Source organism: Mus musculus, chromosome 16, assembly GCF_000001635.26.
Source record: "Mus musculus strain C57BL/6J chromosome 16, GRCm38.p6 C57BL/6J".
Classification (NCBI taxonomy): Eukaryota; Metazoa; Chordata; class Mammalia; order Rodentia; family Muridae; genus Mus; species Mus musculus.
The window spans coordinates 89,939,018-89,964,340 of NC_000082.6; the positions used below are offsets into that span (position 1 = coordinate 89,939,018).

At 48.4% G+C, this 25,323-nt stretch overlaps 1 protein-coding gene across 9 annotated transcripts in view; it reads right to left on the reverse strand.

Moving 5' to 3' along the window:
• The window catches only part of Tiam1 (T cell lymphoma invasion and metastasis 1), a 358,490-nt gene that overhangs the window by 151,907 nt on the left and 181,260 nt on the right, over positions 1–25,323 (reverse strand). For 6 of the 9 annotated variants that reach the window (XM_011246112.3, XM_006522978.4, XM_017316936.2 and 3 more), the window contains one exon: positions 16,919–17,090. The gene's annotated coding sequence lies outside the window, so the exon portion shown is untranslated. Of the gene's footprint in view, positions 1–16,918; positions 17,091–21,277; positions 21,603–21,659; positions 21,816–25,323 lie in introns of those variants that run through there. The other 3 variants (XM_006522982.4, NM_009384.3, XM_006522980.4) reach the window with 3 other exon arrangements.

Here is a 25,323-nt window from a genome sequence, read left to right on the forward strand (position 1 = left end):
CCTTACTGGGAATGCTAAAACATCCAGCCGAGCCCATAAACTGAACTACTGCAGGATTCTGGGCCATTCCATTGTTGGACTACCAGGACCACATTCTAAAAGCCAGACTAATAAATCCTCTTTAATCTCAACATCTCATCAATCAATCAATCAATTAATCAATACCTCCCCCTCCACCCACCCGTGTGTGTTCATCCTACCAGTTCTATTTAGAATACACAATCCACAGGGCATTAAGTAGCTCAAAGCCGCTCGCCACATCCGCAGAGAGCCGAGAGCAGAGAATGGCTGTGTGCAACCTGGTGCTCGGCCCACTTTCTCCACTCTTCACACAGTTCAGGAACCAAACTCAGGGAATACTGCTGCCCACTTCCCCGCATGAATTAACCCAATCAAGACAACCCCCCCCCACACACACACACACAGATATCCACAGGCCAATCTGATTTAGACAACACCTCATGAGATCTCTCTCCCCAGATGATCCTAGACTGGGAGAGCATCCAGCTCTGTTAAACCATCAATGCTGTTTCCGCCATGAAAGCCAATTACAAGTGCAACCTGGTATTCTTCTCCTCAGCCTTCCCTGGGCACCATTTGCTCCCCAGGTGAGATTAATGTGACCCATTATGTAAGTATATGGTCAAAGGTGTGGGAAATAATTAAATTTATTCTGCCATAGTTCTAGTGGGCAAGAGGAGCAGGAGGAGGAGCAGGAGGAGGAGCAGGAGGAGCAGGAGCAGGAGGAGGAGCAGGAGGAGGAGGAGGAGCAGGAGCAGGAGGAGGAGCAGGAGGAGGAGGAGGAGCAGGAGCAGGAGGAGGAGCAGGAGCAGGAGGAGGAGCAGGAGGAGGAGCAGGAGCAGGAGGAGCAGGAGTAGGAGGAGGAGGAGCAGGAGGAGGAGGAGGAGCAGGAGGAGCAGGAGCAGGAGGAGGAGGAGGAGCAGGAGGAGCAGGAGCAGGAGCAGGAGCAGGAGGAGGAGGAGGAGGAGCAGGAGCAGGAGGAGCCTGTATAATCTGGGAGTTTGCTTGCTGCTTTAATATCAACCTGACATGCCACTCATAAGGAAACCTTAGCTGAGAAAATACCTTCATCTGGTCAGGCTGTTGGTCCGGCTGTAGGACATTTTCATAACTGATGATTGATGGGGGAGGACACAGCCCAAGTAGGAGACACAAGCCTGGGCTGGAGGTCCTAGGTTCTGTAAGAAAGCAGGCTGAGTAAGCCGTGGAAAGCAGGCTGAGTAAGCCGTGGAAAGCAAGCCAGTAAGCAGCATGCCCCATCACACACACACACACACACACACACACACACACAGCCTCTGCATCAGTTCCTGCCTCCAGATTGCTGCCTGCTTTAGTTCCTGCCCTGACTTCCTTCAGTGATAAACAGTGCTATGGAAGGGTAAGTCATATAATCCCTTTTTTCTCCAACTTGTTGTTTGGTCATAGTGTTTCATCACAGCAATAGTAACCATAAGACCGGGATGTGTGTGTGTGTGTGTGTGTGTGTGTGTGTGTGTGTGTGTGCTAATTTGCATAAATATGCACTAGAAAAAAAAATTTAGAAGTATGTTTAGAGCCATTTTGAAGGTGTTGGAAATTCTGTCCTAATCAGAAACTGGAATTTATTTAACCAGTTTTTAGAAATCTCAATTCAGCAAATCCAATCTTTAAATTCTTCATATTTTAGTGACGTATGTATCAACTGATTGACTGACTGATTGATTGACTAATTGGCTGGCCTGGAACTCTGTGCAGACCGGATTGCCCTCAAAACTCACAGTCACCCATGTTCACCTGCCCCCTCAAGCACTGTGATTAAAGGCATGTTCTACTATGGTCTATTTTATTGTGTGCACACTGCTTGAGTGCAGAGACCCACAGAGGCCAGAAGAGGGCGCTAGATCCCCTGGAGCTGGCGTTGCAGCAGGCTGTGAGCTGCTCAAGGTGTATGAGGAATACAGAGCGAGGGTCCTAAGGGGAGAGCAACTGAGCCGTCTCTCCAGCTCAAAACAGCAAACTTTAACATCAAAACTCTAACACCGTGAAATACAAAGATGTGCTCGTTATTATACAAAAGACAGCCCTTGAACAAGGGAATCCCAGAAGACGGCCCAAGTCCTGTTTCTGTTCATGTGGTCTGACAAACTATTTTAAGACTCTGGCCCCCAACTTCCATGACAAACCTCAATTTCAAAAATAACAAAATGCCTTTAACAGCTGGCAGCCACGAATGAGCACCTCCAAAACCCGTTCGACAGTAAGCACCAAGAACACTGCAGCTCAATATGGAAACGACAGCTCCTGGTGCCACATCCCCTCGAGGTCATAGATGTTGTTCTTGCTGCTATACCAAAGATCAAAAGCACCAGGGTTTCCCTGTCGCTCTCTTGTGGGCTTTTCTAGAGGATCATTGAAAGCAATACCATTAAAGGGAGATCTGCCCACCCTGACTAGGGGGGAAAAGGGGCTTTACTCCGTGAGTATGCGCCCCCCCCTCATAAATAATCATAAAAACATCTTTAAAATCCACAACACTGAGGAAAGCTCTTGGTGCCGCATTCTGGGATATTGGCAAGAATTTGACATTGGGCTAGGACAAGGAAGTAGGCTCCAGATGAATACAGGGGAGGGAGGAGTGTGGGATCTGTATCTTGATGGGTCCGGTTAAGAGTCTAAACACAGCAATCGTGGGACCTTTGTTTATGCTTTGTCTGTTCCTTAGCTACTCTGTTTATGATTTGTTTGTTCTTTTCTACCGTTGGCTCTGCAGCCTCACACCAGCACACGTGGACCACAGCATTTGTTTGTGAGAGGTTATATGCCTGGATGGCAACACATATTTCCCTTGTACAGAAGGGATTGATAAATAACGAAAGCACATGTTCAGAAGGCAATCAACTGATTTACAAGTATGTACTGGGATCCCTGTTCTCCGCTCTTTGGGGAGCGCTTCCATGGGTATAGGTTGTGCTGTGTGGTGGCCCTGGGTTCTCCATTCTGAGAAGCTACCAAACTTTTGCCGAGTAACTGCCCTCTTACAGTCTTACCAAAGTACACATGGGTTCCAGCTTCCCCACTCCCGTAACAACACTTGTTACTTTCCAGTTTAGAAACAAAAATACACACACACACATGAGCACACGCATGCACACCAGGCTGGCAGGATGGATTGTTTGGCACAGTGCTGGCAAACAATCTAAGCTAAGTTCACTCAGCCCCAGGACCATGCGAAGGTGGGGGGAGGGAACTGAGCCCACAAGGTTGCCCTCTGACTCCACACGCATCGCTATCATAGTGACACAGTATCCATAGAGATTTACCATGTAGCCAGGCATGGCAGTGCACGGCCTTAATCCTGTAACCTGGGAGGTTACACAGACGGGTCTCTGTGAGTTCCAGGCCAGGCAGATCTACAGACTGAGATTCTTTCTCCGGGAAGCAGGGTGGGAATTCAGGCAGAGTTATATGGTGAGGGAAAAGCCACCACTGTAGTGATTATGAATAGTATCTCACTGTCATTTTGACTGGCACTTTTTAAATCGTTCATGATATAGGGTGTATTTTCCGTCATGGGGCATGCTTATTCGGCCACAGGTATGTATGTATGCCCTCTGGGGAAATGAAAACTCAAGTGCACGACCCATTTTATAACAGGACTGTCTTTAGTCCTTCTTGACAGTTTGGCCTTGGTGTTCACAGCAGCCAGGAAGTGGACACAGATAAAGAAAGCAAAATCTCGACATATTAGAAAATGTGATTCTACCAAGGTCTCTGAGCCATGCCACGGTATGGATGGGCCTTGGAGGCAGGGTGTTAAGTGAAATAGGACACGCACAGCTTCCACTATAGTAAGCTCGCAAAGTCAATGTAAGACGGAGGTTCGCAGGGCCTGGGGCAGGTTGGGTGGAGGATAAGAAGTGGGATAGGATTGCCCAACGAAACAATTCTGTCTGGGATGGTGAAAGCTGTGCTAATAACTGCACAGCCACTCATTTAAAATGGCTAATTTTATGTTGGGCATATTTTACCATGCCAAAAAAAAAAAAATAGTTCAGCATACTGTTTACTTTATACTTCTAAGTGTAGTCAAAAAATATTAGTCAAGACGGTTTTAAAGAGTGTCCTCCACCAAGGATGCTGGAGTTGAAGAGTCTCTGAAATAATAAGGAGCCAGGAAATGACACTGGGGGTACACGGAGTCGGGGCTCAGCAGGATCACCCCTGATGTGCAGTGACAAGGGATGACAGTGCCTTCGTCCTCACGGGGCCTCATCCCATAGAGAACTGTGAATAGAAAGTGACCTCGGAGGGTCACTGCTGAGAGACGGGGATTACAAAAAAGAACTGCAAAAAGAGATGGGACAAACCGCGTTCCATAGGGGCCCTTGGGCCTGCATCTGGGCCTCCAGCAGACTCTGTCCTCTGAAATTTCGAGGCGCCCTGTGTTTTTCTGTGTCCCTCAAACACTCCACGAGAGAATTTTTAAAGTGAGCTGTACTGCATAAACACCGGCTCGAGGCTAGAGATGGCTCACTGCTGGTGAAGGCACGTTGTCACTGTGCCTGACCTTCTGAGTCGGTCCCCAACAGTGTCCATCCTCGCCCCCTCCCCCACATCGACCGGAGCAAAGGGACTGCTCGAGAAGAAAACACAGGGCAAGGAGGGGACTACTTATTTCACTACCCAAAGACTAGATTTCTAGGCTTGCTCTAGATTTATTTAAGGGACATTCTAATTTATTTAACCCACCAACAGAGGCCCCCACAGCACAAGGAAATTGGGATGAGCAATACACCAATGTGACAATAACACTCAGAGAACAGTCTTGTCACAGAGTGTGCTTGTGTCCCGGAGGGACCTCCAACCAAAATAACAAGCATTCACCCACCGTGTACCTATGCTAACAGATACATGTCTGCCTTTAGTGCCCTGAAGACTGAGAATAAACAGGAATCCGCCGGAGCACTGAAGAGCCTGCCTTTCCAATACTTCCTGTAGCTTGCTTCCACACACCACCGTCAAGAAGGGGAATATTATGTTGTGAAACCAACAGCACACTTGCTACAGCTGCTAGGGAGTTCTGTAAATGGAGCTAAAGGTTTTCTGTTTAAAAACCCAAGCATCCCACTCCTCTGAGCTGTGTGCATACGCTTCACTCCCTGCCAAGTGCTTTTCTCCACTTGTCAGGCAGCAGCCCTTGATCTCAAAGGGAAGAGCCCAGCTCCCCTCCCACCAGCCCACAGCTGGACTTCCCACAGCTAACGACAGGACAGGACTGGTCCACTTCCCAATGGCTTTTGTGCTGCTTGACTCTGCTGATGGACAAAGCCCCGTGCCTCCTTTGTGGGAAAGGAATGGCTCTCTCCAGCTTGTTCTATTATCCCGACTTACAGGGGATGCGTTCCGGAGGGAGGGCATCTGGGTACAAGGGAGGCCTCAGGCTACTAACTAAAAATCACTTATTAGCAGCTGGACCGGCAGCTGATATTTCAAAGGCGCTGCCTACCTACCTGAATATCAAACCAAAAGGATTGGAAAGAAAACCAAATTTCCTCACTAGCCATGGCATCATCCCCAGTCCTCGCCACAGAACTCCCCATGAGGTCGCAGAGGAAGCAGAAAACAGAAGAAGCCATCTGAGGGGACAGTGCTAACAAGCTGGGGTGAGAGGGCACTCTGCACCTGTCTGCTAAGGCATTCTCACCAGGCAACACTTGCAGAGAACCTCTATGGCCAGATGAAAGGCAAGGTGGGGTGCAGAATGCTTGTCATTGTCACTCTGCTGGCCCCAAAGGCCGTCCCCCCATGGTCTCTGCTGCCGTTATTACAGTGATTTTCCTCTAGCCCTTCTTACCTTCCGGCAATTAAGACGCACTTGGGGTTTTAAGATCACTAGATGAAAGGGGGGCCAGATGTGAACGTTATTATTATTTTGTTCAAAGCAGACCGGTCCACTAACATCTGCGGACAAGTTTACTACACACCACTTAAAACAGACGAGCCAGGTCAGATGCCAAAAAGCCCCAGGTTTGTATTTCTGAAGGCATCCGACATCTACCACATGTTTTCAGGCTGTGATTTCAGATGAGGCTCCTGAGAGAAGGTTAACTTTCCAGTCGGCTGCCAGAATCAGAAAGAGACGTGTGCAGTGGAGAAGGATCAGCTGCACGCCTGGAGCTGGAAGGGGCGAGGCGGACGAGGGTGGAGGGGACGGCTCGCCAATCGGAAGGTACAGGGACACTGGGCTTCAGAGAGCTGTGGATTATCTTCAAGCATTTTTCATCCATCCTTGAACTCCTTACAGAATTCCTCAACTAACTCCCCTCAAATGATGAAAGCCCTTTTCTTACCAACTATAAAGACAGGGGCTTATGCCTGGAGAAGCTTAAACTTTATTAACACAGACCCAATGGCACCGGAGGATCTGGTTCTGTGCGCAATAACAAAATGTAATCAGTGCTCAGAGACATGGACGGCTGGGAGCAGTGGTCCAAACGAGGAAGTTGCTTGGTCTACCCTCAACTCCGGAGCCTATTAACACTTGAATCGGGTTGGACTCCCTTAGACCAGAGCCCTCAAAAGGCCTCTATTACACCACACCCAACTTTCTTCCTTGAGCCCAAGCCTCAGGGATCTCCATGAAAATCCCTGAAAATAACAGGCCCAGCGCTCTGGCCTCTTATTACCAGAAGAACTCAATGCCCTGCCCCTGGTCATCTTGATAGTGTCGCCACAAGAGTCCTCTCTGTGTAACCCTTCTATTCCAAACCCTTGCTTCTCTGATCTCCATGGTCACAGTCACCTCCCATATGGCGCGGATGCTCTCTTCCTTCACCACAATGCAGGTACAAGAGGGCAGAGAGATTCCTCCCAGTCTTGTTCCCCACTGAATCTCCACTGTCTGGAACTGGAGCGTGACACGAATGAAGCCTGTGGTAAACACAGAGGACCAGGAGGCTGGCTTCAGACGGTAAAGGACAAGCCCTCCCAGTGAGCGGTGCAGGAAGATCTTCACACTGGCCCAGTTCTATGCTCATGAGCCCTATGCACATAGACCCTGGAAACTCCTCCTGAAAAGGCACAAAGACCAGGGAAAGCTCTGAACAGGTTTCCAGAACTTTCAATCACTATCAGAGCCCTACCAACTCTAACCGCCCCCAAACCCAGAAGGTCTGGCTAACACAGAAGGTACCAAAATATCCCGACTCTGGGGGTACAAAAACAATTCTTTTTTTTTTTTTTCTTGTTTTTCAAATGATTGACTGATTGATTGGTTTATTTATTTATTTATTATACGAGTACACTGCAGCTATCTTCAAACACACACTAGAAGAGTGCATCGGATCCCATTACAGATGGTCGTGAGCCACCATGTGGCTGCTGGGATTTGAACTCAGGACCTCCAGAAGAGCAGTCAGTGCTCTTACCCACTGAGCCATCCTGCCAGCCCTTAAATTTTTATTATATAGATTGTTTTAGGTTTGTAGCCAAAGAACAGATTTTTTTTTTCATAGACTTTCTGTTTTCTAAGAACTGACTCCTCCCCTTCTGTCCACATAACCCACTAAGGAAAGGCATCTGTAAAACGGAAGAACCCACGTGCCACATCATTGTTACCACAAATCCTTCCCTGACTTCATTACTCTGGAAGCTGCACATTTTCAGGGTTGAGCAGAACACATTTCATGAATTTACCAGACTACCCAATCAACTCTCCATCCCCCAGCTCTCCATCCATCCCCCCCAGCTCCCCAGTCCCTAACAGCCGAAGCTAAGGTTCTTCTACGTCTTTTCATGGCTTGCTCATTTTTTTTAGCACTGTATAATACTCTATCATATGGAGTAGGCGCCCACCTACAGAAAGACATCCTGGTCTCCTCCCAGTTTGGGCAATTCTAAGTAAAGCCGCCGTGAACCGCATGCACGGGGTGGTTTTGCAGAGTGTTTGGTACGGGAAGCATGCACAAAGAGAGAAATGCAAGGAACGATCTCACTGCGCTTCAAAATGAGCTTCACACTCTCTAGAGAGCTGCCTCTTTCTAAGAACACTTGACAAATTAAACTTGGCAATGAGTCTGGTTTTAGTTTTACACACAGATGAATACATGATGCCTTTACCCAAGCACTTCAAATAGATTTATAAACCCTAAATGTGACGTGAGACGCAGATCTTTCCTTTGGTACCGATTAAATTCAATGCATCTACAGAACTCAAGCATCCATTCCCCTGCACGTGACCTGAACACAGGAACGAACAGAGGCAGTGTTGAAAGGCGAGTGACGGTGTCCCTTCAAACACACCACCAGGTGGCCAGCAGAGATGAGAGCAAATTCTCAAGCAGAGACACCTGGAAACCTCTGGAACTGGGTCCAGAAAACAGTTAGGGAAGTAACCAACTATACCTCAACAGCTCCCTGCAAACGTGATTAAACAAAAGCCACACGAATCAGGCCCAGGCTGCAGTTCAGCAGTAAAGCATTTACCCAGCACCCATAGGCCATGGGGTCATCCCATCCAACATCAAAAATAATAGATCAATGGATGGTTGGTAGATAGATAGATAGGTAGATAATAGATAGATAGATAGATAGATAGATAGATAGAGAATAGATAGGTAGATAGACAGGTAGATGGTAGTTAGGTAGATACTCTGAGACACAGGCTACTCGGGTCACACGGGCCAAAGTTGCGGGAAAAGTGAACTTCACCTTACAATAGACAGAAGGGCTCAGACTGAATTGTTTTGTGACCATTAGTCACAGCCAGGATCAGGAGCAACATGAAGGAAGATGGCGGCATGGGAAACAAACTGATAATCCCAATGTGAGGCGTCAGAAGGCCTTGTTCCTAACTGTCCTGTGCCCTAGGAAAGGCTAGCACCAGACAGGAGAGTTCTCCAGTCTGTTTCCTAGAGTCCACAGCCCTGGGCTGACTCACACATCCCTGTCTAGGTGGCAGACCCTGGTGGTGGCATGAGCCCCATCTGCAGCAATCACTGTCATTCGAGTGACAGAAATAGGAAGCCGGTGATCTGAATGCTACCTCTACCTCCACATACTCTCAAGGAGAGGGGACCAGGGAACACCTGGGCCTGCCTCTTGCTTTCTTTCAACTGCCAAGTCCCAGTGAAATTGTTAGCCTTGTATAATGTACCCAATTACTGAAGGAAAGCAAGTTATCCACTCTTGTGTTCCCCTCAGCTGGCAAGCAACAAAATAGTGTCTTTCCCCATTTGGGTAATTTCTCTCCTGATGAAAATTACTTCCAGATCCTGTGTTTTCTGTAGTTTGCATTTTTCAACCTACATGAAACCCAGAGCAGAAAGGAAGGGAAGGAAAAGGACTCAACATTTTAAACACCATACACACACACACACACACACACACACACACACACACATACACAGACACATACACAGACACACTCACAAACACACACAAACACATGTAAAGTGCAGTCACAGAGCCTGAGTATGATGGATAAATTAAAAAAAAAAAAAAAAAAAAAAAACATAAGATAGGGGCTGGAGAGATGGCTCAGTGGTTAAGAGCACCAACTACTCTCCAGAGGTCCTGAGTTCGAATCCTAGCAACCACATGGTGGCTCACAACCATCTGGAATGAGATCTGACACACTCTTCTGGTGTGTCTGAAGACAGCTACAGTGTACTTACATATAATAAATAAATAAATCTAAAATAAATAAATAAGATCAAGCCAAGGCTGTGTCTTGACACATTAATGTCCATATATATGTAGAATTATGTAAGGACATTAGATATATATGGACATGCAAGCCTTAGGAAATGAATGGCTTTTTTGTTGGCTTTCTTGTAAGGTCAAATGGGTTTTCAGCTCACTATGTAACTTACGCTGTTCTCAAAGAGCAATTCTGCCTCTACCATTAACCCCAACTCATAAGCCAAAAATACATCTCCTAACATCCCCCATGTTAGGAGAAAACTCTAGAGGGTGAGACTTTCATCCTACCAACTAGCTGGTCAAAATCAGAGGCAGCAAGTGTGCAGGAGGAAACATGGAGTCTCTTGGCTTTTCCTGACTATGGATTACTCCTTTCCACATGTCACAAGGAAACCCCACTCAGCAAAGAAGAGCAATCATTTTACCTAAAAGTAAATAACTAAGCGTATCATAAAACAAAAAGACGTGAACAAGGAGAGGGACCTAGACAGGAGGAGAGGCTGGCAGAGGAAGGAAGGGGGAGGGGTGGATCAGGATCCATCGCATATCTGCATGGAATCGTCTAACACAGGAAAGAAAGAAAGAAAGAAAGAAAGAAAGAAAGAAAGAAAGAAAGACAGACAGACCACTCTGCCCTGAAGAGCAACTTCTGGCGAAACCAACAGAAACACTGGAATACCAGGAGAAAATGCTCACAGCACTACCAGAGAGCTGTGCAGCAAAACCCCCAAGCCTATGTCCCTGAAGGTCACTTCAGAGACAGAAACAGAAAGCCCACTGGCTGGACCTGCATGTCCAACAACAGAAGAATGGATTTTTAAGATATGGTATCAACACAAACAGGCTTCTTTTCATTCATAAATAAGAATAAAGTCCTTATCATTTGTAGGGAAATGGGGGCCACTGAAAATAATCAATAAATCAAGTTAAGCCAGTCTCATTCCCAATTTATAATGGACTAACTTCCCAATTAAACCCATCACCTTAAGTAAAAAAAAAAAAAAAACGCACCTCTTATACCTGACCTACTAAACCTCAGGATTCAGCGCTGCTGAGCACTGTGGACCACTGTAGAGCACTGGCGTGCTTCCCTGATGACTGGGTGACTGATAGTGAGCTGTGTGTCATTCATCAGTGTGCTATGCACATAATTGGTGTGTAACCCCATCTCATGGAAGCCCCAAATTCACAATTCCAATGTGGTCTACTTCCTTGTAAAAACTGAAGAGTCTAAGCTAAACCATCCTAATCCTGGGGCAATTATCTTACAGATAGACCCTGAACATAACAACATCCTTAGTTACTCCCCCCACCCGCACTGTCTTCAGGCATCACAGTTCGCTGGTTCGCTCACCCCATCCCAGACAAAGCGGGAGCTGTACATCACATACCACTGAATCTCCCGAGGGCACCTCCGAAGGCCACACCCCCAACCATATAACAAGTGATATCTTAAAAGAATAAATGGGACTCGCCCAAAATTTCAACCCACTCAAAAAAATGTACTATGAAGAACGGCAAACATGCTGAATGCACGAGCATGGTTTGACCCGGTGGACTTCTGTAAACACATTAGAAAAGTAATAGTTCTTAGCCCAAAGCTAGAATCACAGGCCCTGTCAGAGGCTTGCTTTTTCCACCATGGCCAGAGGCCGCAGTTGGCTTGCAAGCAGCCAGTGGCAGCATCCTCTACTGTGCCCTCTCCTGTAAGGCCATCGGACATTCAGTCTCTGTCAACTGCTTCTCTCGGCATTCTGACATTACACGCCCTCCCTGTCTGGTTTCTCTTCTCCATCACAGCCCTTCCTTTTTCCATCAAAGCTTCTGGCCCTCATTTCACAGATTAATACTGTTTAATCATCTGGAAACCACACTTCTAACCAGGCCTCTGCTCTCCACTCATTACCTGGGATCTCAGGTGCCCTCCCCTGAGCCCAACCCAGGTTTCTGGGGGAGATTCTTTTCTTTCCAAATCATGAAAGCAATGACAAGCAGTCCCTCACCTACCCCCGCTCTGGTTCATTCATTCAGTGAGAAAATCAAACTCTACAGCGCATCAACTAAGGCCTGTGCTCTCTGGCCCCTTCCCAAGCTAAACACTTATGTAAGTCCCATTCCACTGCTGTCTGGACTGAACACACGAACCAGAGCACCCAGCTATTGTGGAGTTTTCCTTCTGTTTACCCACTGTCAAGTGGGTATTTCCCAGGCAGCCTCTCCTCATCCCACAGAGACTGGCAGCAACCACTCTACCCCCACCTAGGCAACCAAATGTAACATCAAAGGAGCTCCGGGATGGCCATCTGTCCCTGCCACGCCAATGTTTATGCCATGTGGGCAGGAGAGAGTTGAGCCAGAGGAAGTGTCCCAAAGCTCCAACCCCCTTAACCGTATAAACCACAGACCGACGCCACCCGCCACCCAGGGCCTTCCATCCAGATGGCCTCCTACTCCTTAAAATGACTAGAGCGCGATGTGACTTATCTGGGGGAACTCAAAGAGCCCCGTGGACAAATATCTAAAACTAAGGCAAGATTCCTAATTCCACAGTTTTCCAAATATCATCTACCCACTTCCCGAGACAGTCCCAGTCATGGTGTTTCAAGTATCACTTACTTTACCCAATTCACAAAACACTAAAGACCTTGTCAGGACAGAGCCAAACACTAAGTTCCAGTCAGTGTGACATCATCAACAAAGGCCTCCTTCTCTCCAGAGTGGATGTGACATCAAAGGCTCTGCTCCTCTCTAGTCAGTGTGACATCATCATCAAAGGCCCTGCTTCTCTCTAGAGCCAGTGTGACATCATCATCAAAGGCCCTGCTTCTCTCTAGAGTCAGTGTGACATCATCATCAAAGGCCCTGCTTCTCTCTAGAGTCAGTGTGACATCATCATCAAAGGCCCTGCTTCTCTCTAGAGCCAGTGTGACATCATCATCAAAGGCCCTGCTTCTCTCTAGAGTCAGTGTGACATCATCATCAAAGGCCCTGCTTCTCTCTAGAGTCAGTGTGACATCATCATCAAAGGCCCTGCTTCTCTCTAGAGTCAGTGTGACATCATCATCAAAGGCCCTGCTTCTCTCTAGAGCCAGTGTGACATCATCATCAAAGGCCCTGCTTCTCTCTAGAGTCAGTGTGACATCATCATCAAAGGCCCTGCTTCTCTCTAGAGTCAGTGTGACATCATCATCAAAGGCCCTGCTTCTCTCTAGAGTCAGTGTGACATCATCATCAAAGGCCCTGCTTCTCTCTAGAGTCAGTGTGACATCATCATCAAAGGCCCTGCTTCTCTCTAGAGTCAGTGTGACATCATCATCAAAGGCCCTGCTTCTCTCTAGAGTCAGTGTGACATCATCATCAAAGGCCCTGCTTCTCTCTAGAGTCAGTGTGACATCATCATCAAAGGCCCTGCTTCTCTCTAGAGTCAGTGTGACATCATCATCAAAGGCCCTGCTTCTCTTTGGAACAGAAGGTCTGTGTGCAAGGGGACAGAAGTGAATGGAGATGAGTTCAGCCAGCTATGTGGGTTCTGTCTCTGGATTCAAAGAAGAGACTCTCACATGGCACAGATAGGAAGTTCGCTCACATGGCCTGACCCCGTATCTACCTCTCTGCATCCATACATCCAACCAGATGCAGACTAAAAGCACTTGAGGAAAAAAACCATACCTCTGTACAACACAAGTACAGATAAAATGTTTGTCATTGTCCTCTAGATAATACTGTGTAATAGTTTCACAGGCAGACAGTGCCATCGGGACTTGAACATCTGTGTGTTTTGAGATGCAAAGTGAAGATCTTGGAACTCATCTCCCTGCCCTGCACTTAGCAGAATGCCAGGTACACAATAGGTGCTCAATGTATGTAGTCTATTTGTTTCTTTAAAGACAGGTTCTCACTAAGTAGTCTAGCTGGCCTGGAACCTGCTATGTACACCAGGCTGGCTTCAAACTCCCAGAGAGCAGTGTGTTTTGCTGGGATTAGATGTGCACTGTTGTGGTACCCAGCATGCAATCTCTTTCCTTTGGTTTTCTGACTCCCAGGCTGGCTGGCGATCTTTCCACTACCTTACAATGAAGGACACACCCGAGAGGCAGAGCATGTCTGGTATGTGGTCGAGATTGCTGTGGACTATGGCTGGCTACCAGATAAAACTCAACACACTGAATTCCAACTGATATCTTTCAGACAGGAGGATGGAGCAAGATGCTTGGCAAGATTGTCTTCCCATTTCCACAGAACAGGCTTAGCCACAGGCCTGAGCACTGGGAGCAAATGGACATTATTCATCACATAAACCTGCCTTGGCTCCCTGGAGGTGGGTGGCTGGGCTCTGCACTGGCAGCCAAGGGATGATGCATCCATCCATCCATCCATCGCTTCATTCAGCTGGAGCAGCTGCAGTGTGAACACACGCGAGCTCAGACAAGCACAGGCTCCCTCAGGTCTGCCCCTGGCCTCCTTTAATCAAGCTCCTTCACCCCGGTGTTTCTCTCACTGAAGAACTCAGAAACAAACTACACTGCTCTGGATGTCTCTGGGCGGGTTTTAGGTGACCTCCAAAGACTTCTTAGGTGGGAAAGAGCCCTAAAGATTTGCAACACAGGAGCTGGAGAGATGGCTCAGGGGTTAAGAGCACTGACTACTCTTCCAGAGGTCCTGAGTTCAAATCCCAGCAACCACATGGTGGCTCACAATCATCTGTAATGGGATCTGATGCCCTCTTCTGGTGTGTGTGAAGACAGCTACAGTGTACTCACATACATAAAATAAATAAATTATATATATATATATATATTTTTTATGTATGTGAGTACACTTTGTTTTGCTTTTTGAAACAGGGTTTCTCTGTGTAGCCCTAGCTGTCCTGGAACTCACTTTGTAGACCAGGTTGGCCTCGAACTCAGAAATCCACCTGCCTTTGCCTCTCAAGTGCTGGGATTAAAGGCGTGCACCACCACTGCCCGGCTTATAAAATAATTCTTTAAAGAAACAAACAAGCAACCTGTTGCTCCTCTCTTGCTCTTCCTCACCACTCCTGCCCTCTCCCAATTCTCTCTCCCTCCCCCCTCTCCATGTGTTCATGGCCGGCCTCTACTTCTCTGCCTTTCTCTGCCTCTACTACCCTCTCAACTCCCCTTCCCATGCCTAAATAAACTCTAGTCTATACTAAAAAAAACTTTTTGCAGCACAGTTTCAGGGTGGAAGGTATTCAAGGGAAAGGGTGGGCAGGCAACACTGGGGAACTGGGAGTAAATGGAGCCTGGAGAAGGAAGGCAGCAGGAAGTAGTTGACCTTGGAGAGAGGTGACAATGGCTGAGCAGAGAGCTAGGGGAAGATTGCTCCGGGAAAGCAAGGCTACCATGCTCTGACACAGTCTTGGAGGACTGATGGGAGAGCAGCCTCTCCTGAGGCACTCAAGCAAACCACAAAGTCAGGGTGATTCCTGCAAAGGAGAGTTTGAGGGAAAGAATGACCATCAGTCCCACAGTTGAGGAGGCCCCAGGGCACCTTAGTTGGGAAAACAGACTGTAGAGCAAGGGGCCCAGGGTCTGCAGCAGTGGAGCTCTGCCATATCCCAGCTTTATTGCTCTAAGTAACTGACATACGCCTGAGTCATGATATGGAAGGCCATGGAGGAACAGAGGCCACAGGAAGTCCATGGGGAAGGGACAGGAGAAACCTGGGTGCTGGCTGTGGAAAAGCTCTCACAAAGGAAGAAATGAGGGTTTGGGGAGTCCTGAGTACTTGATCAAAGCCTCTCAGAGAAGTCCTCCCACAGAAAGAGACTGGGTCCCAAGGGTAACGCAGTGTGCATTACCACACAGGGGCAATTGTTGCTGATGTCATCCCTACCTCTTCTTGGGAAAAGCACATAACCCAATTAGGGTCACACAGTGTGACAAAAACACCCAAGGAGCTTTCTCCGGCAGCTGCTGGGCATGTCAGAGGGGAGTGGCCATGGCTGGCTCTGGATTCTGGCAGGGAGGAGCAACCTGCAATACTGGAAGAACAGGTTGAAGCAGGGCCCACAACAGGACCAGGAATGCCGGTGGGAAATCTTAGAAGCTGCAGGGGTCTGTCGGGCCTCAGGAAGCAGCCGCCATTCTGATTCCTACTTTGTTCAAAGCCGGCGGCACCCACCAGCATCTTACCAAAACCTGCTTAAGTTAACATTAAAAGAAAAGGAAAACGAAAACATGATGTGCCACCACCCGGGCTTGGGTACGTTCATGAGCAGCAGGCAAACCTGGGAAGAACAATATAGAAGTTCACATTGCTCAAAAGTTCCTTTAAAAAAAGTTATTTATGTGTGTGAGTGTTTGTCCTAGATGTATGTAACTGCACCAGGTGTGTGCCAGATGTCTGTAGAGGCCAGAAGAGGACATGGGATCCCTTGGAACTAGCATTATGGACAGCTGTGAGCCACCACATGGGTACTGGGAATTGAACTCACATCCTCTGGAAGAGCAGCAGATGTTCTTATCTGCTAAGCCATTGCTCCATCAAAAAAGTACCTCTTGGTGACGATCATTCTCTCCCACTAAAGGCAAACGGGAACTAGAGTGACACCACTGTCCCCCTCACAGGGGGTTAATGAAATGTGTGTGTGACCCTTCCAAGGAACAAAGTTATCTCTTTGAAGCCTTCCTCCTCTAAGTGACTCAGGCATGTTTTAGTCCCAGATCCTTTCTGGTAAAGCTCCAGACTGGTCACACACAATGAAACTGTCCGGTCTGACCACAGCAATGACTCTCCCACGAAATGGCCTGCTTTCCCCAAGCATGGTCTGCAGGTAGAAGACGACGACAACGACGACGACGACGACGACGACGGAGCCTCTCTCATTTAATACAATCCTACAGGCTTCAAACACGCGCACTGAAATACCAGGTTTCGCCCAGTGTTGTCAAATCTGTTCCTTCATCCCCTTTCCTGACACCAGACAAACAGGCAAAAAGGGAAGCAGGGAGCCCAGAGGGAGGCAGTCAACCTCTAAAGTCACCGAACAACGCAACAGTAGACTGTGCCAGGAGAATCTCAAACTCTCAGCTGTCTCAAAGCCTCTGATTCTCGGCGAGGAGAACAGTAACTTCCATCCCCAGAGCCAGTCACCAACACAAAACTTTCCATTGTTTCTGTGCTGCACTCCAAGACAATAAAGATGGGAAGGCTGTAGGTCAAATGCTTATTCTGTAAACACCATACTTACCCCAGGCCAAACAGAAGAGCCTTGGTCAAGATCTCCAAAGGTGCCATCTGAAGGCGCTGCTCAAGTCCTGAGTGAGGGACTAGAATTGTCTCCGGGACTGTCCCCTCCCTTCCTCTTCCTCAGTCTTCCTTTCAGATCTGGAAAGGTGGGTTTCAGTCCACAATGGTTCTACCTGTCAGAGCAGATAGAGACTGGGTTTAGGCTCATTTTGCATATATTTCAAAAACACGTATATGGGTGTTGTTTAAGTTTGCTCCAATCCGATTCTGATGTGCACAGATGTTCCTTAAGCATAAAGATAAACTACTCAAAACAGCTTCAGGAAGTCCCTGAAACTGACCAGATTCACTAGGTCCCTCCCTGTAAGGGTAAGCAGTAAGAGAGAAGATTCCTAGACAACCCAAGCTGCCTAAAAGACTCTTGAGACCAGACCAGCTGCCTGGGAGAAGCAGAAACCAGCTGAGCTGCCTGGAAGGTTTAGACCAGAGTCACTTGGAAAGGACTCTGTCCAACCTGTTGAGCTGCCTGCAGACTGTGCAGTGAGCTCCAGGTTCCCGGCTTTTTTAGCTGTCACCATGCTGGGGTGGGCTTTGGTGATACAGCTGTCTTTACAGGAATCATTTCTGCTCCTGTAAGTAACCCCTCCCCCATATTCCTGTAAGTAGCCTCAGTAAAACTCACTGGCTCGCCAAGCTGGACTTTGGTGGTCATAAGATCCCTATCCAGAGTAAGGAGTTGTGTGTGCCTAGTCTACCCAGGAAACCTTTTGTCAGGCAAGAGGACACAGAAAAAGCACCTCACGCATCACAGACAGTACTTTTGTTTTGAGTACTACGTGAATGCTTGGGAAAGCAACTGGTGTTTAAAGAATCCAGTGGACATTTCCAGGCCCCTATTCTCTTAGGCTTTGCAGAGGACAGCACCGAAGTATCTGCCCATCCCATTTCACTGCCTGTGGAAACACCAGGATGCTAAATGAAACTCTATGATCAGGAGAAAGTCTCGAATCTTCGCTAAAACATCATGCAAACAAAACTTCCCAAAAGTGGTGGTATCTGCCCCCCTCCCCCAAACTCTCACCAGTTAAACACTATGATAATACCAGCTCATGCGCACTCAATGAGGGGCAAGGCACGTGTGAGAACCTCACCTTCCATCCCTCCCTCCCTCTAGCAACCACTGGAATGAAACAGCACCAGCACGGACAGCCTAGCAGAGCAGACAGGCTGGACCAAGAGCAGATGTCCTCCTTGAAGAGAATTCCACACCTGAAGCTCATCAGTTACAATCCATCCTTGGGTGCAACAGAGAATGACTACCCCTGTACAATAATGAAATGAAGGCTACTCCAGCTAACCACCACTCCCCAGAGGGCTCACCACCACCCCCACTCCACCCATCCCCCCCACCTCACCCATGCCCCCCATCCCACCCCCGGCCCCCAGGTCTGCCCCTTATAACTCCAGATGCATAAATACGATGCACAAATCACACCATACCCCCCCCCCCAGGACCTAGTTGACAATCCCTAAGAAGATCAAGAGGCTTGGGGCTGGAGGACCTCACAATCCAACATTCCTTTCTAAAACCCAGGCTGTGGCCTCTGCCCTGAACTCTCTCTCTCTCTCCCAGCTCAGCTTTGACGTAAGCATGCTCACCTGGTCATGGCTCAACGTGCCACCCTTGTTGAGAAAGATATGAAAGGAAGGTAGAGAGAAAAATGAGATGAACTAAAAAGAAGAGTAATCCCAGGGAGGTACGGTAAACACTGGACAGAAGAAGGAGGCCGTCACTTAACTAGGAAACTAAGATTAAGACCCAGGAAATGTAAAAGGTATCCCTGGTGAGCTACCCACTCCTAGTGAGGAGGGGACAGACAGGGAAAACACTTTATTCCATTCCCAATTCTGTTTTCTCCTTTCCCGTTATTCTGATCGGCAGACAGAGAGAGGTGCTGAGACTGCAAGTATGACCAGAGAGGACTAGAAACAGGAGACACTCAGTGGACTGCCATTCACGAAGAGCCTACTTGTGCCAGAGCCACAGGCAGTTTGTGTGTTTACATCCTCACTGGAGAGAGGGACATCCGGAGGTTAAGCATTATCCTGAGACCTCACAGCTAACTGGCAGAGTCAGAAAGGCTGCTCTAAACTTTAGAGCACCCAGGCTCATGCATTAAATATGAACAGAAATGAAATGTTCCTCCCCAGTCATTACCACAAATTTGTCTACTCTTGCACAAGGTAAACGTGTATTGCCGAGAGGGCTGAACGCTCCCACACTCCACGGTAAATCACCTCGCAGCCCCGTGCACACTCTGGCTGGATGCTTCTAAAACAATTTCACAGGGTGTGCCCCAGTGAATACACAAAACCCACCTTGGAACAATTTGGCCCAATATGTATGATGCTCACAAACAGAAGGTACGCTTTAACGAGCAGAAAAACACGATCAACGTCAAAGACAAGTACATAATGTCTTCCTCCTTACAGCAGAGGGACTCAGCTGCTTGTTTACAAAGGACGTTGTAAAACCTTTTTGACAGCATCCCATAAGCAGCATTTTTTTAGATGTACATTTCAATGTTTTTAATTTAGGAAGGAGGTGGGCTTTGTGTGTCAAGTACAAACCCATGTTGGTTCTTCCAACAGCAATAAAACTGACATGTTAATAAGGCTGATCAAGAAAATGCACACAGGTGGAAGAGTGTGGCTTAGTGGTATGGCACTTGCCAGGATATCATGGATTTAGCACCAGTAAACACACACACACAGCGGGGGGGGGGGGGGATGAATATGAACAAATATAACCAATGCCAAGAATGAAAAAGAAAACATTTTTATATATGCTCCAGTCTTTAAAAACAATCTATCCAATGTAACTGTATACCAATATATTTTAAACCTTACAAGAACTGGGAAACTTCCAATGAAAATTAGTTACTAAAACAAACAATGTCAGTGGTCCTATAGATCTGTAACAAACTGTATTCAGAACTTTAAAAGCATATAAAGCAAACAGAGGCAAACCAGGAAGGAGGGGGAGGGGGCCAAAAGAAGACCACCACACAAGAGCTGGAGCTTTCCAGACACTTAGGGGTCCTACAGCAGAGTCAACCCCAGCTCCGTCCACTGTGTCCACCCACAGCGAGCACTTCATCTGTCACTCGCCGCGCAGCTTCCCCTTTCTCTCCCCCTTTCTCTCCGGGTTACTGTTCCATGAATCGCATCCATTACTCAGTGTTGCCCTGGCCATCACAAGATCCAGTTCAGCTGCCTCCTGCAGAGCGGCAGACAACCGGTTCCTCAGAAGTAGGTGCAACAACACCGTGCCCACAGCCACCTCCCTACTGAGCTGGTTCTGGATCCACAGAAGAGCTAGCAGGTGTGACAGCTTGGGCCATGCCACCTGTCCGTCCCCCACCCCCACCCCCACCCCCACCCCCGCCAGGTCTAGTTTGGTCACAGAGTCGTTCCTTTACATGTAGATCTTTACCCCTCAAGGGAGCAGAAGGTTCCCGGCAGCCTGCTTCCCAGATTCGCAATACCAGAGTGGAAGAGACAGCCGAGCCATCCTATCTGACACTAGGAAAATGACCAGATCAGCTAAGAACACCTCCCATTCCACTCTCTTCAAACTAGGAGTTTGTTGCAAAATGGATAGGTAGTTACAAACCTAAGAGCCAGCCATCGCAGTTACCTTTCTTACTATAAAAGTAATTTCATGAAGGATTAGCTAGTAACAAACATATAAGATCCTGGCTCCAATGCATCACCAAATCACTGATGAGATCCGAAATATGCAAAACAGGTATGTCAGCCTCAAAACTTCCTTTGACTTCACACAGCAATCAAAGACCACATACCCAAGAAAGTGTGCTGAAAACAAAAATCAGGATGGGGGGGGGGGGCGGAGCAGGGGGAGTGGGGGTCCGAGTTTATGCTTTGCTAGGATATTGTCTCTTACAAAGACCCCAAACCTGGTGCCACCCTTCAGCCAAACTTCCTCTCTTCACTCTACCCCAAATTCGATTAGGCAATGAATCAGATCAACCAGCTGCGGCAGAAAAACTCACATCAAAAATGAAGTTCCAGATAAACAAACAGTTCTCCCCCTCCCCCTTTCCCCATGCCAAAGGGGCTTTTAGCCCAACTAGCCTAATTGCAAAACTAGTGGGAAAACTCGAGACTTCCAGACCCTCATTCCAGAAGTCCCATCCAGGTGTTGGTCAGGAGCCAAAGCTTCAGAACACCCCCACCCCCACCCAAGGAAACCAGCCCAGCCTAGAATCCCAGCCCTCTCCTTCGCATTCCCTCCACCCACCCTACCCCATACACCGCCTAATCGCCCGAGGCTCACACAGCACGGTGGGTTTCAGGCAGGAAGCATCCCTGGTGGGTGTCAAGATCAATCTCACTGCCTCTTTCCCGTTTCTCTCATACAATGATCCTCGCTTAGGCAAGAGAAACTGATGAAGTTTTCCAGCCTCTTTTCCCGGAGAGTCAGAACCCGCGTGGCAGACTGCTTCTCACAGCACAACTGAGAAGCGCGGCGCTCTGGGTGCAGCATAGAAACTAAGCAGTGCCAGGACTCTGGCCATTCAGTCTCCCAGCCCCAGACCACAGTAAAGAGTTCCGGGGCTCCCACCCATCCTCGGCACAGCCTCACGCAGCAGCTTTCCCCGAGTACCCAGCACCAGAAGACTGCGGGTAGAAAGTGGATTGAATTTTCCGAAGCTCACCCGCTGCTCAGCGAGGCTCACACTCCCGGCCGCCTTTCCATCTCTCCAACTTCCAGTAACTGAAATCAGGAAGCTGTAGCCTTCCCCGCTGCCGGCGAGGGAGTGGGTGTAACTTGTGAAGTTTCGTGCTATGATGAATCTGGTCATTTGGGTGTGTTGGAGAGGGCCCAGGGCGGCGGCGGCGGCGGCGGCTCCTCCTCCTCCACCTCCCTCCTCTCCTCCTCCTCCTCCTCCTCCTCCTCCTCCTCCTCCTCCTCCTCCTCCTCCTCCTCCTCCTCCTCCTCCTCCTCCTCCTCCTCCTCTTCCCTCCCCTCCTCCTCCATCCTCGCCTCCCTCTCCGCCCCTTTCTTCAATTAAATTCTCGCCTTTGGCGTTCCTTTGCCTAGCTGAGGACTCTGCTGGCTGTCGTTCAGTTCCAGCACCCTGCTCCGCCACATCCTTGAGATTTCTCCCTATAGGATCTTAACTATTTTACAAGTGAAACTGAGCTCTCTGTGCAAAGCATAGGCTCTTGTTTGCTGTCACCTGCAGATATCTTGGTATCTCCTAAAGGATAACTACACCTCCTTACCTGCTCCCACAGGAGCGGAACCCTGGATGGTTTGCTAGACAGAGACGTAATTCCTAAACACTTGTTTAAACATAGAAATCGGACAAGGGAGAAAGGAGAAAAACAAAAACAAAACAAAAACCTTTTTAAAACCAGTGCTAACTGCTAACACAGTGCAGAAAATCCTCCAGAAGTTCTCTCTCGCTGGCCCTCTAACACAAAGCGGCCATATGTTTGATTCCCATGAACAACATTTATAGGACAGTTTCTAAAAATTGCAGAGGAAACCCACTAACTTCCTTCTCCCTCACTCCAAAGAGTACTGCTCTCCTGGCTCCACCTTGGTTTCCAAACATTAGTTTCATTAAATAAAACTTCTAATGGCCAGTGATAAAAAGAAGCCTCGGGTGTGGCCGGTCAGAGGAAGGAAGCATCATGATGTAGGAAGGCGGGTATCTGCAGCACAAAGCAGAGAGCTTTTCTGACATGGCTGCAGCAGTCGTGGCTGAGATTGACAGGTGAATAAAGCATTATCACTGTATAAGGTTGTTAGCTGTAGCAAAAGTCAAAGATATTGGAGCTAGAGAGATGGCTCAGAGGTTAAGAGCATCACTGCTCTTCCAGAGGTCCTGAGTTCAAATCCCAGCAACCACATGGTGGCTCACAACCATCTGTAATGAGATCTGATGCCCTCTTCTGGTGTGTCTGAAGACAGCAACAGTGTCCTCATATAAATGAGATAAAGAAGACCCCTGTCCCCACGCAAGGGACTTTCCTCAAATATATGGACCACAAAAATAGAAATGCAATAATCATTAAAGGGATTACAGTGACTCGAACACCAACCGGAATCAGGCAGGCAGGCAGGCAGGAAGCCATTGGTAAGAAAGGGATCTACAGTGTTTGCCAAGCAGACAAGAGGACCTGATCCAAAACATCCAAGCATACTGGCTGGCACTCGCCAGTAGCCCTAGTATTATGAAGACAAGGATTGCTGGCCAGTAGAGGTGACTGTGAGCCCCAAGATCATAAAGTGGAGAAACCCTGAAGAGACATCCGAGGTCAGCCTCTGACCTCCTCAGACTAACACCACAATGAAAAGGTACATGTGTACACATAAGCACACACATACACACAGGTACACACGAGCACACACGCATACACACAGGTACACACACATAAACACACACATATACACAGGCACACACACATGATCACACACATACACACAGTTACACAAACGCATTATAACTCCCAGAGAAACAGTGATCAGAGTTAGTGTGGTGGAAACCATGAGTTTTAAACATGACAGATATGTGCCCCCACACATAAGACGTGTCTAGCTAATCTTTATGATATTGGTAATGTGCACAGAGGTTGGCATAAGACAACTAAGGAAGAAAACAAACTTCACCACGCCCATGCATAGGTCTGAGGGAGCAAAATAAAGTATCTCCACGGAGCAAGGTGACCACACATTAAAGGGTATTTGTAAGTATGTATAGATGCTTTCCATCTTCCCAACTTGAGGAGAGAGTCCACTAGGAAGGATATGGGATGCTGCCAAACAGCCTACAACATACAGAACAGCCCCCATAACAAAGGACCAGCCAGCCATGAGAGCCCACAGTGCTGGTCTAAGAAAACCCAAGAAAGAGGTGTCACCATCGGTGCAGTCTGCTGCTTTGCCCACCCCTGTGGTACCGTGGCACCGTCAGTATTACAGTCTCTAGGAATATTGTCCTCCTCCTTTTGCACCGATTAGCATTTGATGGCTGAGAGCCATATCTGGAGGCTAGACAGAAGCGAGGAGCCAGGGCAGCAATAGGAAGGCCCTTGGTGTGGGGTGCAGACTCAGAGTCCATTCGAGCACAAAGTTAATGAATAACCAAACTGGGGTGAGAAGATGATTAGAATGATCATACATACCAGCTTTAGAATGATCGCTAGCCCGGCCGGGCGGAAGAGTCATGCTACACACTGAGACATGTGACATCACAGAGGCGGCGGAGGAGCTCCATCAGTCATCTCAGTATCGGCAAGCACCGGCCTACCCCAGAGCAGGAAGGGTGTTTAATCTCAGTATCGGCAAGCACCGGCCTACCCCAGAGCAGGAAGGGTGTTTAATCTCAGTATCGGCAAGCACCGGCCTACCCCAGAGCAGGAAGGGTGTTTAATCTCAGTATCGGCAAGCACCGGCCTACCCCAGAGCAGGAAGGGTGTTTAATCTCAGTATCGGCAAGCACCGGCCTACCCCAGAACAGGAAGGGTGTTTAATCTCAGTATCGGCAAGCACCGGCCTACCCCAGAGCAGGAAGGGTGTTTAATCTCAGTATCGGCAAGCACCGGCCTACCCCAGAGCAGGAAGGGTGTTTAATCTCAGTATCGGCAAGCACCGGCCTACCCCAGAGCAGGAAGGGTGTTTAATCTCAGTATCGGCAAGCACCGGCCTACCCCAGAGCAGGAAGGGTGTTTAATCTCAGTATCGGCAAGCACCGGCCTACCCCAGAGCAGGAAGGGTGTTTAATCTCAGTATCGGCAAGCACCGGCCTACCCCAGAGCAGGAAGGGTGTTTAATCTCAGTATCGGCAAGCACCGGCCTACCCCAGAGCAGGAAGGGTGTTTAATCTCAGTATCGGCAAGCACCGGCCTACCCCAGAGCAGGAAGGGTGTTTAATCTCAGTATCGGCAAGCACCGGCCTACCCCAGAGCAGGAAGGGTGTTTAATCTCAGTATCGGCAAGCACCGGCCTACCCCAGAGCAGGAAGGGTGTTTAATCTCAGTATCGGCAAGCACCGGCCTACCCCAGAGCAGGAAGGGTGTTTAATCTCAGTATCGGCAAGCACCGGCCTACCCCAGAGCAGGAAGGGTGTTTAATCTCAGTATCGGCAAGCACCGGCCTACCCCAGAGCAGGAAGGGTGTTTAATCTCAGTATCGGCAAGCACCGGCCTACCCCAGAGCAGGAAGGGTGTTTAATCTCAGTATCGGCAAGCACCGGCCTACCCCAGAGCAGGAAGGGTGTTTAATCTCAGTATCGGCAAGCACCGGCCTACCCCAGAGCAGGAAGGGTGTTTAATCTCAGTATCGGCAAGCACCGGCCTACCCCAGAACAG